At 41.8% G+C, this 18,952-nt stretch overlaps 1 protein-coding gene across 3 annotated transcripts in view; it reads left to right on the top strand.

Annotated features, from left to right (window-relative positions):
* Positions 1 to 7,726: 7,726 nt before the first annotated feature.
* Positions 7,727 to 18,952, top strand: part of ACSL3 (acyl-CoA synthetase long chain family member 3) — a 71,874-nt gene continuing 60,648 nt past the window's right edge. For all 3 annotated transcript variants that reach the window (XM_025890824.2, XM_025890812.2, XM_025890819.2), the window contains exon 1: positions 7,727 to 7,971. The gene's annotated coding sequence lies outside the window, so the exon portion shown is untranslated. The remainder of the gene's footprint in view (positions 7,972 to 18,952) is intronic.

The following is an 18,952-nucleotide window of genomic DNA, read 5'->3' as shown; positions in this document are numbered from 1 at the left end:
GGAGACCAGTGACTCTCATTTTTTAATGTGTCTATGAATCTCCTAAAAAATTTTGTTGAAATACAGATCTGGTTCTAGTAGGTCTGGGCTGGGGCTTGAGATTCTGCTTCTCTTACGATCTCCCAGGTGATGCTACCTTTGCACACAGCACCCTTTGAGCAGGCTGGAAGGGATTAAAAAAGGCTTATGAAATGGTCCATCAGATGTGGATTGAAATGGAGAAAAATGTGTAGGTATGAATTCATTATGGAAGGAATGAATATTAAGATAGACTCAAGCTGTCGCAGACGAAATAATGGAAGTAAATGTAGTGTGAAGACAGCCTTTCTGTCTAACTGCTAAGAAACAGTTTGATGTCTTGTGAGAAATTTAAAGGTACTATAAAAACTAGCATTGGTGTATGGAGCCCTCCAAACTTACCTACATGTGTACGGTATTCAATAGTTGAATTCAACAAATATTTACTGAGCTAACGTAGTGCAGGTATGTCTACCAGCCCATTGTGTATATTTTTGGGATGAAAAGCTGAAGATGTGCTTCTTCTGAAACAGCTCATCATGGAGTCAGAGAAAGAGGAAGACACAACTGACCATACTGTGGCCCAAGAGGCACTAAGCTCCTGGTGGTGTTCGTGGTTTCCTTTCATTTTTACTAGTAACTGCACTCTGATTTCCCTGTGGAGAATCTCCATCTGTCTCCCCATCACACTGCCTCAGTGATTTTGAGGTGTGGACTCCTGAACTCCACTTGAGGATCTCAGGGTGGAGCCAGTCAGGCAGGTTAGGCCAGAGCCGAGTGTTCTGGGCACACAGACTGGGCAGGGAGGGACATGTAGTATCTTAAGAGGAGATGAGCTTTTTGAGAAGAGAGAGAATTTCCAGTGAGCCAGGAGCCTGCAAGGGCCTCCAGCGGTCTTGCTGCCCCAGGGTCCTCAAACACCTACGCCAATGCCGAGGAAGCTGACCTGTGGAATGGAGAGAGTCAAAGTGGCTCTTTCTGATTTCTTTATAGCTCCTTATCAAGCTGTCCCTGAGGGCAGATAAACTCCCTTTAATTTTGTAAGCCAATAAATTCCATTTGCTTAAGCAAGTTTAATTTCCATTTCCTATTCTTTGGAACCTAAAGAGGCCTAACGGATAAACCAATGGCACAAACAAAACACAGAAAATGGGACAAGTAATTTCGCTCGGGAGCCCCACAGAGCGCTTGAGATTTAAGTTAAATGCCTTAAATGACAAAGCAAGATCTAATGAACCTTTAGATGATAGGACTGTGTTCCTTGTTATATTTATTGATTCTGCAAACTGGACAGGATTTCTAAAAAGCCCAGGTCAAGTCCACGGGATAGAAGAATGCATTCCTAGTCTCTGGTAGAAGTGCTCTGGAGTGGGAAGACGGTTTTCCTGCCAAAAATATCGGCTGTTTCCTCATTAGGGCTTAAGTGTCACCTCCCAAGAGCTGTCTTCCCTGGCCTCTCCATCCAAAAGTGTCTGTTCCTCCTTTCTTCCAGTTATCCCAAAAAGGTCTGAAAAGCACCTTTGACTCTTTAATTATTTTGTTTACTATTTTTATTTATTTATGGTAATGATCCTATCTTAGAATATAAGCTCCTTAAGGGTCAGGATGTTTTCTGTCTTGATAAGTGCTATCTTTGCAGCATCTGGCACAGTACCTGTCATCTGGTGACACACAAATATCTGTTGAACTAATGTTCAGCCTTGCTTCCAAATATTTTATAATGATATAAAGAAACTATAGCAGGGCCAGAGAAGAGAAACCAAAGGATGAAAGGAACGAGAAGTAAGTTCAGTAAGGAATTGCAAAAAAAAATTAAGACAGGTGGTTCCCAAGAAGAGAAGGCTCAGGGATTATTTATTTATTTCATAATTATATGAAAGCTCTTTATCAGAAAAATATAGAACCATTGCTCTTTTTTTTTTTTTTTTTTTTTAGGTCGTCCTCTTCGACCAAGCGCACAACTTCAGGAGGGACGCACATGGAGCAGTGAGGGAGGAAGGGGACACCCGCCTAGCCAGCCAGATCAGCCGAATCAATGCTGGCGATCAATGGGGTGAGAGATGTCACAGCCAGATCACCCTCACATCCAGAACCATTGCTCTTGATTGTCACAAACTTCTAAATCAAAGGTGGAAACAAACAGGAGCACTTCTGTTGGTCCTAGGAAGAACTTGAGCAACATCAGGTTAAAGGTGTGTATTTCAGTGCTCAGCATATTGTGCTTTCCATCAGTTGCCCTACCCCTATCAAGGGGGCTGACTGTAAGTTGCTTATCCAATAACTGTTCGTCCCTTCCCTTCCCAAATCAAAGAATCATGATTTCATATAGATGGTAATGTGTGCTTCTAGGAAATTTCATATTCCAGTCTTTCTGGTCAATGGGATGTAAGGTGAGATGTGCGGGAAAAACAATTTCACAATTCTTTTAATTGCCTAAAGAGAATTACTGGGAGTTGTGTGCCTTTTACATTCTTCTTTTCTTCCTTCCTGATGCTTGGAAGGTAGATGTGATGCCTGGAGCTCCAGCAGCTATTTTGTATTTTATGACCTTGAGCATGGAAGTCACACGTGAAAAAGCCACACCTGAGGAACAGCAGAAAGAGAGAAATATCTTGGGTCCCTGATGATTTCATGGAGTTGCCATTCTCCTTTTATGTGGAATTAAAGTCCTTGTATGCTTCAGCCACTATTATTTTGCATTCTCAGTTACATGTAGCCAAACTTAATTCTAACTGCTATTTCTCAGTTATCTCTTTTTAATAGAATACATCAAGTCTCTATTCCAAAATATCTTTAAAAAATAATAGAAAACCAACTGTTCTGGAAAGTTTACTATAACTGCCTGAATTCAGAGTTCTTTACATCTATAAAACGGAAAGGAGATTCAAGAGAATTGACAAATTACAGAAAAAGTTTAATAAAGATAATATAGAAGACTATCTATTCAGAGACATCCACATAGAGCGCAGTCAAACAAGCCCAACAATGTATTTGAAGAGACTTTTAGACATATACAAATGTGTAGCTAATAAATGTTCACTGCCTTAACCGGAAATTACCATTAATCAAAATGAGCTAGGAATGAGAAAGTGTGTGTTGTTACTTTAAAAAGCTAATTAATTTTAGCCTATTTTAATGGAATTCTGGTGAGTAAGGGCTGGGAATAGATTCTTTCAGTGTATTTTACAATTGTCAGGCCCCCATTAAAGTTTAGGTATTATGTTTTGTCCCCCAAATGATGAAGAATGGAGAAGAACAATAAAAATGGTAAAAGGGATAGAAGATAGGGCATTTGAAAAAAAAAAAAAAAGATTGTTTGGCCTGGAAAAGAAAAAGTAAAAGAGGACTTTAAAGTATCTCATGAGGGTGCCTGGGTGGCTCAGTTGGTTAAGCGACTGCCTTCGGCTCAGGTCATGATCCTGGAGTCCCACATCGGGCTCCCTGCTCAGCGGGGAGTCTGCTTCTCCCTCTGACCTTCCTCCCTCTCATGCTCTCTACCATTCTCTCTCTCTCAAAAAATAAATAAAAATCTTAAAAAAAAATAAAGTATCTCATGAATATGAAGGGTTATTACAAGGAAAGTAGTAGGTTCTCAATCACTAAAGTGAAATAAAATTAAATTAGCTTACATTGAAGAAAGAATGTACTGGTAGTGTTGATGCAGTCCAGTGTCATTGAGGACACAGACATTAAAAATCTCAATCGCTAGAGATCTTTACAGTCTAGAGTAGGTATGAGGATATTCCACTGTGATACCTCACCCCATGATTGCCATGCACATTCCTCCCACATCTGATGTCTGTGTTGCAAAGAAGTGCTTCCTAGAAAGACAGGACCACAGGATTTGGACACACAGGACCTTTTAGAATTTTCATGATTATTTCCTTAAAATTCAGTAACTGAAAAATTCCTTGAAATACATTTTTTTTTTTAACAAAAGGATAAATGGCAGACAATTGATTGCCCACCTGTAGCAGATGCTGTTGGTGCTCTGCACATATCATATCATTCATATGTTCAGTGTATGCTGATGGCCCCCATGAATCTCCACCCCGGGACTTTCTCCCTATCAGTGCATAAGGCAGTTATTTGTCTTTACTGGGGCTAATACAAAATCTGGGTATGGATGTGCCAATCTTGCCCACTGAGTCTTGGCAGTACCACAGTCTGAAGGCTCAGAGAGTGTCTCATTTGCCATCGTGGAATCTTGCATAACATTGTTCTGCCATCAAGGGACTCATTTTATGGCAGAGTGGCAATGATGGGCCTGTGACTATAGGATCCATGGGTCCTGTCATAATACTTCATTCTCGATAAGTACTGCCTGATCAAACTTTTTTTTTTTTTAAGTAAACTTTACAGTAAATGTGGGTCTTTAACTCATGACCCGGAGATCAAGAGTTGCATGCTCTACCCACTGAGCCAGCCAGGTACCCCCTGCCTGATGAAACTCTTAAACGTGTCTTAAAGGCAGTGCTTAAGAGCCAGCTTGAGGATGATCGTCTTTTGGAGTGGGGCCCTGTCCTTCAAAATGCCCTTCATATAGTTTGAACCGAAGGACAAACAATGTTGTGTCCAGTTGCTAGACGATCCTCTTCCAGCCCTAGTAGATGATGTATGAGTGAGCTAAGTTTATCAGGGCGATTTCATTTGTTAGTGATTGGATTACGGGAAGTGGGCTGAGTGCATCTTGGAAAGATGGAGCTCCACAAGAAACACATACTGACACATAGGAGAAGCTGCCGTTCCCTTCTGGCTTTGGAAGTATTGTGTAAACATAGTGCTCAGAATGGTGGCAGCCATTTTGTAACTATGAAGGGAGGGAACATAAACACTGAGCATGGCTGGGCGAAGAGACAGAAGGAGCTAGTTTCTTGCGATAACACCAGTGAGCCTTCGAAGCAACCCTGGAATTGCCTTTCTCTGGGCATTTTAAGAGAGATAACAGATGGTTTTATTGTTTGAGCACTTTTAGTCAGAGATGGGTACTTTTAGGTGATAGCTGTAGCAGACACTACTGATTAGGCTTTCTTTCTCACATTTATTCCTTCCCGTGACTGCTTCCGTGTTGATGGTGCCTGGTTTCCATTAGAGAGGCAGGCCAAAACTGCCAACACTTTCCCAGCGTCCCTTGCAGCTAAGGTGTGAACATGTGACCCAATTCCGACCGATAGGACTTCAGGATCAGTCTGTAGCCAGTCATCTGAGAAAGGATTTCCTCCTTAAGAAGAAGTGGCATTAGGAAACATGCCCCTAGTTTCTGGCCAGATGCTGTTGTGTCTTCATGTGACACCTGAAACCGCAGCTGCCATCTGTGACTAAGATGGCTTAAGGATGAAGCCGATATACTGAGACAGAGTGAAAGATGGTCAAAGCTCAGATCCTCAGTCACATGGCAGAGTCTCTGGATCCATCTTGGACTTGTCCTGCCTCTTGAGTTATCTTTATGTGAGGCAAATAAATGTCATAGTTTTCTGTTGAGTGTTTTGCTCTTTGAAGTCAGAACCGTTTTGACTCAAGCATAGAGTAAGTATCTTCTGCTACCTCAGCTCCCCCACTCCTTCTCAATTCCCAGAAATGAAAGAACAAAAAGGTTTCTGTTAAACTTTTGAACATTGGCTGGCCCTGGTTTTACATTATAATGATTATGGAAAATGTTAGCAGTAGTTTGCCACGTGGTCACAGACTATTTCTGCGACCCTTCACATAAAACAGATCATTAAGTGTTCTAGAGAATTGCAAAGACATCTCCCTGAATTCCCCTGTAATTTGGTAAAATAACAAAACTTTAAAAGGTACTGTTGGGTGTTTTTGAGTTGGCCGTTATAGTTTCTGAATTGAGTTTTTCTAAAAAGAGGGAAAGTGAAGCCAAATTCCATAACTCTCAAACACTCTAAATAAAAATAAAAACATACTGAAAACTTTTCTAAAAGAAAAGCAACTGTGCATGTATTATTTTATTTAAAAAGCAAAACTTTAGAGACTAGAGAAATTATATTTCTGTTTAGCCTAAGTTAACAAGATGAGAATTTAGAATTTTAATTCCAAGGAATATTTTCTTTTAAAAATGTCATATATATGTATGTATATACACACATATTTTATGATATAGAAAGAGATAAGATGTTAAGATGTTGCTGGAATTCTATTAGTCGGCTTTGTGCTTATTGATGGGAAAAAGGTTTAATATTGGTTTTCCTAAAATATATATATACATATATATTTATATTTGCTTTCCTCACTTGGAAATTACTTATTTTCCTAGAGGCTTTTCCTCGTTTTGGAACTACCCCTTCTACTATACTTCCCTCTGCATGCAGAAAAATGGTGATCTTTTTAGATAATTCTGCATTCCATTAGTCTTCAGGGTCTATCCTTTGATAGCATCTCTATAGATTAGCAGCAACTGAACACATTTTCTAGTGGAAAAACAGGTTGCCTGAGTCAGGTATCCATTCCTTTAGGTAGTTAAATTGGCCTGGGGCCCAAGGTGAGTGAGCTTTCTTTGCTCTGTGCATCATCACTCCACCTAGTTCAAGTTCAGACGCCTTCACTGATTTTAGAAATTCTCTTGGGAAGGGCGCCCTTGCTTTTAGCCTGAGGCTGGCTCAGAAACGTCACCTTTCACCTACTTAAAGAAAACTTTTGCATGGCAGGGAGATTTACTATTCAAGTAGCTATTTCTAGCTCCTTCACTGCTTAAAAAAAAGAGAAAAAAGAAGAAAACCCCAAACTCTCCAAATCAGTTTCATTTCCTGGGGTATCAAATCTGACTTAATGTTGTAACTTTGTTCAGAGACCGACTGAATATTTCGTTGGGTTAAAAAAAAAAAAAAAAAGCCCAACCCTCCTACCACTAGGGTAATGAAAATCGTCTTTCTTATAGAGCACTGCAGTTGTTTGAGTCGTTTGTGTTATGGTTTGCATTTGATTGCTTGTGGGGAGGCAGTGTACCTTGCACTCATGTCTTTTTTCCTTTTGTAGTGTTTAAAATGAGATAAACTCTTTGAAATACAGAAACACTTCTAGATTCAGAAGAAGAATGTCTAAAAACAGTAGTTTGGGGTAAACTTTAGCCTTTGAAAACAAATATCAATCTTGTATGAATAGTGCGTGTATTTAAAGAAGATGGGTTATTTGCTGGGTTAAGTGAAGCCAAAGCAAGAGAAATAATTAGAGGGATTTGCTCTGAATCTTTGAGCTCCTCTCGATTCGGGTATTTCCGAAAATCATTTTATTTTACAGAATTTGACAACAACAATGTGTGCAAGGACAGGATAAATGATCCACTTAAGGACGAAAATAATATGCGTATTATTTCATGATCTATGTTAAGATTTAAACACTACAGCAGTAACTGCGTTTCTAGTTATTTTTTGGGTAGGCGGCAGGGGCGGTCTCCCCCCCCCCCCCCCCCAACCCCCCAGCCCTCCGCCCACGTCGCGGCCGCCGAGTCCGCCTCCCCTCCCCCAGCCGCTGCGGTCCGATCCCTCCCTCCGGCCAGGTCCCCACCCCGCGCCGGTGGCGGCTGGGTCCCGTCCGCCGCGGCTCCGCGAATGACCCGTAGTAACCCCGTCCCGCCCCTGGCCGACCGCGCCGCGCTCCCCGGCCGGAATTCGATAGGCCCAGCCCCGCACGCGCCACCGCCCGCGGGCCAATGGGCGGCGGCCTCTCTGCATATGCAACGAGCGCCGGCCGGGGGAGCGCGTCCCGGGCGGTTCGGCTCAACAGACGCTGGTCTGCCGGCGCCGGGCTGCGTCGCTGCGGGTGTCTCCGCGGCCGGGATTGGGACGAGGAGGCAGCGGCAGGGACAGCAGACGGTGGCCGTGTTGCAGCGCGGCCGCGGCGGCTGCGCCAGGGTCCCCAGGAGGCGGCACGGGGCGTGAATGCTCTGGGGGCGCAGCCAGGCCTGCGTGGGCCCGAGGCGGGAGGAACCCGGGCTCCGGCGTCGCGGTGAGTGCGGTGCCCGTTGTGGGAGCGGCGGGGGTCGGTCGGCGGCGCGGCGTCGGCGAGCGGCGGGGCTGGGCCCGAGGGCCGTCCCGGCTTGGGGGCCGGATGTGGCCGCGGAGCCAGGCCCCGGGCATGTGCGCGCCGGGGGTCGCGTGGCGGCCCGCTGCCGGAGGGGGAAACACCCGGGCAGGGTGGGAGGCGCTGCCGTGGGGTCGGGGAAGCGGGTGACGTGGGGCCTGGGCCGAAGGGCCCACGTGAGCCGGGCGGCCGCGCATTCCGGGGGAGGAAGGGTGCCCCGGGTCCCTCCCGGCGCTTGTGGGGGCGGACGGGGTGGGGGGCTGGCATCTTTCTTTGGGTGGGCCTTGACGCGGTCCCTGCGAGGAAACTGAGCCCTGCGGTTCCGGGAACCCCTGCTGGAGGGACCGGCGGGGGTGTCTGTTGCTGCCGGCTGTGGGGAGAAATTGGGTGGGTGAGCAGGGTCGACCTGGCTATTTATTTGTTGGGGCCACGATCCGTGCTGACGGGGCTAGGATTGACCGATGGTTGGGGTTGAGAGTTGCAGGTTTACTTACCCGTAAGTGCGTTTTCATACATCAGTAATAGAATGTGTAACGCTGAGGTAGTGCTCACTATCAGCAGTCCTGCGGGGGAGGGATTATCACGCCCGCTTCCTAGGTGAGCATCCTGAGACACAGACCTTTAACTGGTTTATCCAGTCTGGATTTAGAAAAGGTGCTCTAAGCTAATGTATATATGACCCCTCAAAAACAGAAAGGGTAGAACAACATCTTTAAAATTATATGGAAGCTAGAGGAAGAATAGGCCTTACGAAAGCGATCACAGCTGAATACAGTGACAAATAGTTGACATTTATTGAGGCTTTATTACATGCCAGGCACCGTACTGAGTGCTGTATGCATGGTACCATCACACAGTTAACAGCCCTCTAGGGTGATGCTTATTCCCATTTTACAGCGGGAGAAACTGCAGTTTGGACACATTAACTTGCCTCAGACCACAGCCAGTAAGAGAAGCCGGGATTCAGACAGGCCTGTCTAAAAACCCAGAGTTCTTGCGTCTGACCACTATATTATGCTGCCTCTCCTTGGTGGTTGGCTGAATAGTTGCCACTGTGAATTTTTCTGGGGGGTGGGGTGGGCCAGGAGAGCTGTAGTTTGATGATCTTCATTCAGGATTATCACAGCCTTTTTTGTTTTCCCCAGATTAGTCCTGGGAGCTGAAGGTTATTGCTGAGTTGCTCCAAAAATGTATAAGGTTATTGAAGGGAAGAGGTGTTGAGAGATGGTAGTCATTTGCACAGACTTTATTCTTTGGTTTTCTGGCATCTTCTTCTGCAGTTCTTACCCTTAGGGATGACTAAGACTTCTGTTGTCACTGTGGCATGTTCTTGAGACTTTTCAAGCTATCTTTTACAAGAAGGGTCAAGGTGACAAGTCACCTGGTGTCTTTGGGTCTCCGTTACAGGATTTGTTAAATTTGGACAGGATTTAAAGCTGAAATATTCTTTGAGTCTAAAATGTCCTTCTTGAAGGAAAGAGGGAAGGAAAAAGGGTTGAAAGAAACGAAGGATGGATAAATTATGAGCGGAAAATCATACTGTGTCTGGTTGGGGGTGGGTGTCAGATCTTAAAGCCTCAGGATCTTTCTCATTGCTTATGTGCTTCCCTGCTCTCTGGTTCTGCTTAAATGACTTATTTCCATTCCTCATTCAATTAATTGCTCAGCCAGAGCCTTTTAACTCATGTTATATTTTAGGAACCGTGTAAGGTGCTGGGAATATAGCATTGAGCAGAATTGATGTGATCCTTGCCCTCATGGAGGAAACAGATACGAAGGAAATCATACAGATAAATATATAATTACAAATTATGAGAAGTGCAGTGAAGGAAAAGTGTGTGAATGAAGAGTATAATGAAGATTGTGATTTAGATGGAAATTGGGGAGTTTTTTTGAATTGATCTGGTGAGGTTTTACAATCTTGCATTCTGAGTCTAATTAAATGTACCTAATGCAAGAGTTTGAGAACTTTTGAACAATAATTCATTCTTTTCATTCCACGGTGTCTGATCCTACCCAGAATATCACTCTAGCTCATGTTACAAGACAGAAAAATGAGATAGGGAACTTTTTGAAGCAGTCATTCCACCTTACAGCCTAACTGTTCTGTAACACTTAAATTTTCCCCTCTCAACGTGAACATTTGGGAACCAAAAATCTTTATGTAAGCTTTGGACTTGATAGGATTTGGATGTTTTCAGGAAAGCCAGGCCAAAAAGGTGACAGGTTTTCCTAACTTGAGATAAGTAGCATCATAATTATCAAAGGTATCCAGGGTAGTTAGACTTAAAATTCTCACCTCTTAGGAGACAAAATGATTATGTGGTTTGAAGAAATACAAGCTGTTAAGTACATGAATATTTCAGTTGAATGTGTATTAAGCCAATACAAATAATTCATTGCAATACATTTACTGAATGCCATCTGCATGCAAAGCACTGCCAGGTGTACCATGTGGAATAAATAAAAAGGTGAATTTGACAAAGTCCCGGTTTTCAAGGAGATTTAAATTTAATGAATACTAATACTCAGATTTAAGTCGCACCCCTCCCCCCCACCTTTTCAAAATACTCTCATGTTAGCCCATTTGATCCTCTTAGGAGCCTTATATCACAAGCAGAGATACTGAGAAAAAGGAAATTTGGAGGTAAAATTACCAGAAATGGTGATTAATTGTTGGGAGAAGATGTCCAGTGATCACTAGTTTACCATCTTGGAGCCATCGGTATAGAGGTGATACAGACTCTTGGGCTTGGGTGAGATTGCCTGTGGAGAGACTAGAATGAGAACAGGTGGAGGCCTGGGATGAAGCTGGGTAGAGGGGGCTGAGCTTGGCCAAGGAGATGGGAGGAGTGGCCAGGGAACCTTGCTCAAGGGGGAGCCACAGCTGGAGTGGTGTCCCTGCAGCCAGTGGGGGAGCTCCTGTGAGAGGGAAATTGAGTAATGTCCTATGGATTTAGCTACTCTGAGGTGATGGGTGTTCTTTTGCAGATGTTGTTGATGGGGTGGGAAGCAGAAGCAAGTAGAAGGTGAAGAAAATGGAGATAGCAAGAATAGGAAACTTTATAGGAGTCTTGATTTTTATCAGTTAAGTTTAAATGCTGATGGGAAGGTGTTTGTTGAAAGGGAGAGGTTGAATATAGATCAGTAAAATGTTCGCTTATTTTTGCAAAGTTCTGAGAAGATGGAAGGGGGTGGGATCCAAGTGAGGCCTGTACCTTAGGAGGGACACCTCTCTTCTGTAGTAACCCAAGACTGGCCTGTTAACTGATCTGACACTAATCAGTACTTGATCCTGGAGCCCTGGCCATTTTCAAAAAATTGCCAAGAACTGTTAAGTTCCAAAAAATTAGCTTAATTTTTGCTGACTGATAAGGTCTTTATAGAACCTCACTATAGAAGCATTGTGTGAAATTGATTTAGTATGTGATTTAGTTTTGATTTCATCCACCTTAATAGGGTATATCATCTGGCTTGTGATTATTGTTTCTCTCCTGAAAAAGGAGACATTATAAACATTAAATCTTGTGATTTCTTCTACATGCTATTTTTAGTTTCATAAGAAAGTTTTTAGACTACTTCTGTTTTCCTGACATTTTAAATGACTAAATTCTTTTTATTTAAGAGTTTAGCTTCTGGGGCGACTGGGCGGCTCAGTCAGTTAAGCGTCTGCCTTCTGCACAGGTCATAATTCCAGGGTCCTGGGATCAAGATCTGCATATGGCTCCCTGCTGGTGGGGGGGGGGACTGCTTCTCCCTCACCCTCTGCTGTTCCCCCTGCTTGTGCGCCCTCTCTCTCTCTCTATCAAATAAATAAATAAATAAAATCCTTAAAAAAATAAAGTTTAGCTTCTGTCTTTACTGGAATATCTTTACTTACATACTTCTACTATTTCCCACTCTGAGGGATAAAGAATTGGTGGATGATTCAGTGGGTTCAACTGATCTGCTAATTCTGAAATAGAACCGAAGATACCTAAATAACCTTTTGGATAAACCACCTCCAATTACAGGTTTCTACTTGCCTTTCTTGTATTTGTTATAAGATATATAGGGAGACTGCTTTATTCATTCATATATTTAATGCCTATCTTGCAAGACACTGGGAATTTGAAAATGATTGATAGTCTCTGTTCTCAGAGAGCTCTTCATGGTTCATGAAAGGAAGGAGTTGTATGGACATTATATGGTATGGACGTTATACAAGAAGAAAAGGGCAGATGTATTGCAGTATGGTATAATCCTTACACAGGGGAGGAAGAGGGGGAGACTTTCGCAGTGGAGGGGATGGCCTGGTTTTCCAAGATGAATTGGGCTGACAGGGTGACACGGAGCCAGGAATAGAAAATTTTATCTTGAATTTGGTCCAGGTGTGTATTTCTACAAATATGTACACATTGGAGATATTATAATACCAAAGAATATTAGAAAAATAAAAAGCTTATTTTGCTATCCTGAACATTGCCCAAGAGGTGAAAAGCTGTCCATTTTTCTGTATTGTCATGGTCAGCTTTTCTATCCCCTACTTGACTTAGAAAGTAACCACAATTACACTTTTCTGGTACAAAGCCTTGTTTTTCTTCTTCAAAACAATTGGTCTTTGGAATAAGGCTAAGAGCCAACACCTTTACAGTACTTCTCTGGTCAGGCGCTGTTCCTACTTTCTTCTCACTTCTATTTTTTATTTTTTTTTAAGATTTAATATTCAGAGACATAGCAAGAGAGGGAACACAAGCAGGGGGAGTGAGAGGGAGAAGCAGGCTTCCCGCGGAGCACGGAGCCCGATTCGGGGCTCAGTCCCAGGCCCCTGGGATCATGACCTGAGCCGAAGGCAGACGCTTAACGACTGAGCCACCCAGGTGCCCCTTTCTTCTTACTTTTAACAGATGGGGATATAGATTTTTTTTTTTTAATCATTCTTAACTTCGCAGATGAGGCAGTTGAGGCACAGGGGATCTAACATGACTTGCCTTTGTGTGTGCTGGATCTCATCTCAGGTAGTTTGGTTCCAGAGTCCATGTTCTTAGCCTGGGCACTGCACCTCCTGTGGAGTGACGGACTTGCAGTTCTTACCTCTGAACACAATTGTATCAGGAAAGGAGCTGTTATGACGTTTAGGGACAATGTTTATCTTTTTTTTTTTTTTAAAGATTTTATTTATTTATTTGTCAGAGAGAGAGCACAAGCAGGGGGAGTGGCAGGCAGAGGGAGAGGAAGAAGCAGGCTCCCCACTGAGCAGGGAGCCCGATGCTGTGCTCAACCCCAGGACCCTGGGATCATGACCTGAGCCCAAGGCAGACGCTCAGCCATCTGAGCCACCCAGGCATCCCAATGTTTATCTGTTTTAATTACACATAGTTTACTGCCCCCCAAAAGCCCTCTTCTTACAGGGGGGACATAAGTAAAGAGTAACAGCCTAAGTTGAGGGAGTTTGAGTTTTCTTGTACTTGAATGGGACTACTTAAGGATACATCCTCCTTTAACATTCCTTCAGAGATTATCATCATCGCCCTTTTAGAATTTTTTGGATTGGGAATATAAAGCAATTTGGGTTACTATAATCTAATACCATTTTCTTACTTTTCCTTCTGTTAAAAAGACATGCTTTCTGTATGTCTGAAAAGTATTTCATAATATTTAATCCAGTTAAACCCACTCCCTTCCCCCACATTCTCCAGTTAACCACTAATCTGAATTTGGTGATCTGAATTTTATTATTTGTAGGCATTTCTCTACAGTTTTATTATCCCCAGGCAGTGTATAGTGTTGTTTTATGTGTTTTTAAACTTCAAATAGTATTGTATGATTGTGCAACATACTTTTTTTCACTTGTTATCACTTAATCGTTGTGGTTCCATCAATTGAGTTTCATCAAAGTGGGTATGTACATGTCTGTTTAGCTCATTTATTTTTGCTGTGACATGGTATGACATTTTAGGACTAAGACCACATTTTATTTCCTCTTTGTTCGTAGACCCTTATGTTTCCTTTTTTTAAATTATGAATATTAGCATAAGTATTCCTAAACACCATTCCTTGTCTAATTCCATTTTTGACACTGTAGTCCTCCCCGTGCTCCTTTTTCTTTGTTCTGTACATTCCTAACTCAGGTTCCTCTAATCTTGTCATTATTTGACGTAAGGTATTTCTGTCTGTCATAGTTGTAGTACAAAACCACAGTGGGTGCTTTTCTTCTAAAGTTCTCTTTAGTAACTTTTCATTAACCTTGTTTGACTTTTTCTTTTCTTTGTTCTTAGGCAATTTTGCAGATACATACCTAGTATCATCTCATTTTAAATTCCATAAATGACAGTAGTATCTGGATAATTCACATCTGTCCTTCCTCTTGGAAAATTTTTTCAATCTATTTTTGATTTAGCCAGTTCTGTATTTTAGTGTGTATTTATTAATTTTTCTCTAAAATGTGTCTGTTTCCATTGTAATTTGGTGAGTAAGAATATGGACTTGGAGTTAAGATTGCTTGGATTTGAGTCCTGGATTTACTTCTTGATAGCTGTGTGACCTTGGGCAGCTTGTTTAGCATCTCTGTGACTCAGTTTCTTCTATAAAATAGAGATCATAATGGAATCTACCTGTAGATTGTTAGAAGGGTTTATATGAGGTTAGTGCCTGCCCTTAGTCAACGATCAGTAAATATTAACTATGCTAACTTTAGAGTATGCAATATATTCTAAGTCCACATTTTATTATTGCCTTCTCTTCTGAAGCAGCATTAATATCTTTACATATACAAATATACTTCAAAGAAATGTCTAATGTATTGTAAGGTCTTATTAATGGAGCTTGGGAAGAGATTGTAAATTGTAGAAAATTGAGGGACATTAACCAGTTCATTATATTTTAACATCAGTAATTTAGGATTTAGCTTGTGCTTTAATATTCTGGAAGTGTTTAAAAAGCACATTGAAAGTAGGTTGACATGTGTACTTCTTATTGAAGTAACTTAAGAGTTTCCTCTTTTTTTTAAAGGTGATTTTATGAAATCACAGGGACAGAATCTGTGGGCAGAAAGAGGTGCTGCTGAGAGTACCTTTTTTTTTTTTTTTTTTTTAGTTGTTGTTAAGACTTTATTTATTAATTGTCAGGGAGAAAGAGAGAGAGTGGCAGGCAGAGGGAGAAGCGGGCTCCTAGCTGAGCGAGGAGCCCTATGTGGGGCTGGATCCCAGGATCCTGGGATCATGACCTGCACCGAAGGCGGACGCTTAACCAACTGAGCCACCCAGGTGTCCCTCTTGTTTTAAATACCTTTTGTAATAGGATCTTAATAATGATTCAGATAGCATTTCTAAATACACTAATTATCCTATATCATCAACTCTCTGCTGTTGAGTGGAAAAGGAATCATTGCCAACCATATTTATAAAACTTGCTGTGTAAATTTGAGATGGTTCCTTAACCTTTCTAACCCTTTCCTTTCAGTTTCTTTAACATAAATATTTTAATTCTCACCTCACGAAGTTACGAGCACTGAGGGAGACAACAGATGGTAGTTCAGGGTACGTACATAGGTGACTTCCTGTGTTGGTTGCTTGCCTTATTTCTCTGCCTCCTTCTGTCTTCTCTTTTTCCAGTTTTCTTCTTTGTTCTTCCTTTCTCTGTTCTTTAATTGAGAAATCTGCACATATTTAATGTATACAATTTAAGTTTATACATGCATACACCTGTGTAACCATCACCACAATCAAGGTAATTGACATGTTTATCACTTCCAAAAGTTTCCTTGTGCCTCTCTGTCCTTCAGAAGCAGTTTTTTTTTTTTTTTTTTTTTGGTAAGCAGTAACAAGGTATTCTGAATCCAGTGTGTGAGGGAACCCATCATATAATAAAAGTACATCATTTTTTAAAAAAGATTTTATTGGGTGGCTCAGTCGTTAAATGTCTGCCTTCAGCTCAGGTCATGATCCCAGGGTCCTGGGAACGGTCCCGCAGTCAGGCTTCCTGCTCAGTGGGAAGCCTGCTTCTCCCTCTCCCACTCCCCCTGCTTGTGTTCTCTCTTGCTGTGTCTCTGTCAAATAAATAAATAAAATCTTAAAAAAAAAGATTTTATTTATTAGAGAGCGAGCAAGCAGGAGCAGGGGCAGAGGGAGAGGGAGAAGCAGACTCCCCGCTGAACAGGATGCCCGATGCAGGGCTGACTCTGAGATCATGACCTGAGTCGAAGGCAGACGCTTAACCTACTGAGCCACCCAGGCACCCCAAAAGTGTACATCATTTAAGGGGAGTAGGAAATTCTAATTTCTTAAGGACAAGAATGTTCAGTCTATAGGAGGATACATACAAGGTGTGGTTAGTGTTGAGTGAGCAATACAGAGGACAGAATGGTCATGTTTGGCCAGGGTAACCAGGGAAAGGTCAGCTGAGCGAAAGGAGACACGAGCTGGGTTTGAAGAAAGAGCTGTGTTTGAGGAAGGTACACGAATGGGATGTCCAGGGCAGTTGGGGAAGAGCGGGCCTGGCAGATAAAATTGAGGCATCGACTGGTTTAGGGGGTTTAGGGAAGCTGTGAGGATAAATCACATCCCAGAGGGCAAGCAAAAAACAGGCATGGAGAACAGAAACAGTTAAGAACTTGTATAGACTCATTTATTTATTTTGATTCCTTCAAATCAGAAGGTAGTTGTTGAATGCATGGATGGTTCTAGGAGTGGTGAGGGAGACTGAGCAGCCAGCAAGTGAAGAGAACCATGTGGGCTCTGAGTTGTTACTAGGAAGAGCATTTGGGGATCTGGTCCAAGTTGTTTCCAACCCTGTCACCATGACTGTTGGTTGGCACTGCCCGTGTCGTGCCTGGCAGTGTGGCATTCTCCACACCATTTAGCCTTTCTGGAGTTCGGTTTCCTTGTCTGTGAACCTTTCTTGCTCAGTAGTGTTATGATCTGCTTCTCCATCAGTGTTCTTTTTCTTTTACCTTTCTTTCCGCTTCTTTTTACTTGCCTCAGAATTTTTGTTATCTCTGCCATATTTCTCTTAGGTTTCTTTGAAACTATTAGTTAGCTTCATGCATTTCCCTTTGTTCATTTTACGTTTACTACTTAGAATTCACTGGGGTATTTGCATGGGTTTTATTAGATACTAACTACACTGCTGAAATAGATCTTAAACTTTTGAATATTATTTTAGTTCTAAATTGATCTTGTAGATATGTAACAGCTCAGTTTTCTGCATTGATGTTTCTGGGTTGTAAAATACTCAATATCATCTTGGCCAACATTATAAAAAGTTCTCCTTCAACCACAGAAGTTTCTTATTTTTATTCATTTTACTTTCATCAGGCTTGCAGTAATCCTCATTCTGGATCTTGACTTTGGATTTTTTACTGTAACACTAACACAACCAGAAATTCCTCTCTTCCCATTTGAGACTGACTTGATCCCTGGACTTGATCTCTGCTTTCTAAGTTGAAATACGGAGTTTACTTTAGTTCCATAGAAGATCAGAATGAACTACAATTAATCAGTCTTAGAACTGTATATGGCATCATTTTAATGTAAACAGGATTCACATTAATTGAAATTATACCACGTGGTCATTACATACATTGGTCATTATTTTTTTTTTTACATATCCATAGTGAATATTTTCCTAAGTCATTTTCCTTTTGTATTGTAACTTTCCATATTGCTAGTGTGAGAGTCTAAGAATTTGTATTCATCATTTACCCTGAAACTGAGCCTATCTTTTGTAGACTGATGCTTATTTCGATAGCATAGCACTCTTCTTAGAAATTCAGTGTTTAGTTTGTATGTCACTTCTCTGAGGCATAAAAGGAATACCTATTTATCCAGTAGCATCTTGAGGTGGGAGGATTGTGGGAGGTAGTAGCTAGCTGGGAGTGGGGTATGAGGTCAGAGAGGGAGCTCATGGGACCCCAGGTGTAAGGAAGGAGTTTGGCATGGTGGAGAGGAATGACGAAAGGCTTGAGCTTTGTGACCACACTGTTGCTTGAATCCCCAAATCTAGTTCTACCTCATTTTAGTTTTGTGACCACAGCAAATTCCTTAACCTCTGAGCTTTAGTTTCTTTAGGATTGGGGTGAAATCTGCCTTGCGGGGTACTTGTGCTCCAGCTGTGTGTGTAGCCCATCTTTAGGGTGCAGGAAGGAAATGTTAGAAACTTTCTTTCTAAGAATTTCTACATTTTATGCATGATTCATAGTGTTCACAGTATGCTAGGACCATAGTACATATATACAACATCAAAGGTACATGTGTTTGGAATGCCAGTAGTTTTTACCAAAAGGGGCTTGTTGTGATCCTTAAAGTTTAGAAACTGGACTCCTAGATAAAAAGCTAGGCCCTACTTGGAGGCTTATTAGTTTGGGGGCAGGTTTAGAGATGAATTGAGTATGGGATGAGTTTGAAGAGCTTGGGTTAGTTGGCTCTGGGAAATGGATGGAAGGGTATTGGATTTAGGGAGCATGTCTCTGCAAGATCATTTGAAAAATGGGGGACATAGTAAAACTGGCATGTTAATGATTTGAGTTAGTTCGTAAAAGTCTTAAACTGTATATTTTTGCACGATATCATGTGTTAGAAGATTATATGGTAGAAATTTGGATGGTATATAACCCAGAAACATGAGTCAGTATTAGGGAATTGCTCTTGATGCGTGGATAGTTTGCCTACAGATGACTGAGAGCTGACTGTATGTATGTTTAAGTTAATAGTGTTTGTTTATATTGTGTGATGTCGGCAGACAGGCATGTTAACTGTAGGTGATTAATTACAACTTTGGGTTTCTTGTTATTAATTTCAAATTGGCTTCATGAGATAATAAATGGGTTTGTTATCTTGTTAGATATGTTTCTTTTGGGCTCCTTAAGGGATAGTAGCTGTGTTTAAGTATCCCTCTAAGAGAAAAGAGAGCTCTATGAGGACAAGTATAT

Source organism: Callorhinus ursinus, unplaced genomic scaffold, assembly GCF_003265705.2.
Source record: "Callorhinus ursinus isolate GAN/ISIS: 27379988/994484 unplaced genomic scaffold, GSC_fseal_2.0 scaffold2, whole genome shotgun sequence".
Classification (NCBI taxonomy): domain Eukaryota; kingdom Metazoa; phylum Chordata; class Mammalia; order Carnivora; family Otariidae; genus Callorhinus; species Callorhinus ursinus.
This window is presented reverse-complemented; position numbering and strand designations above follow the sequence as displayed.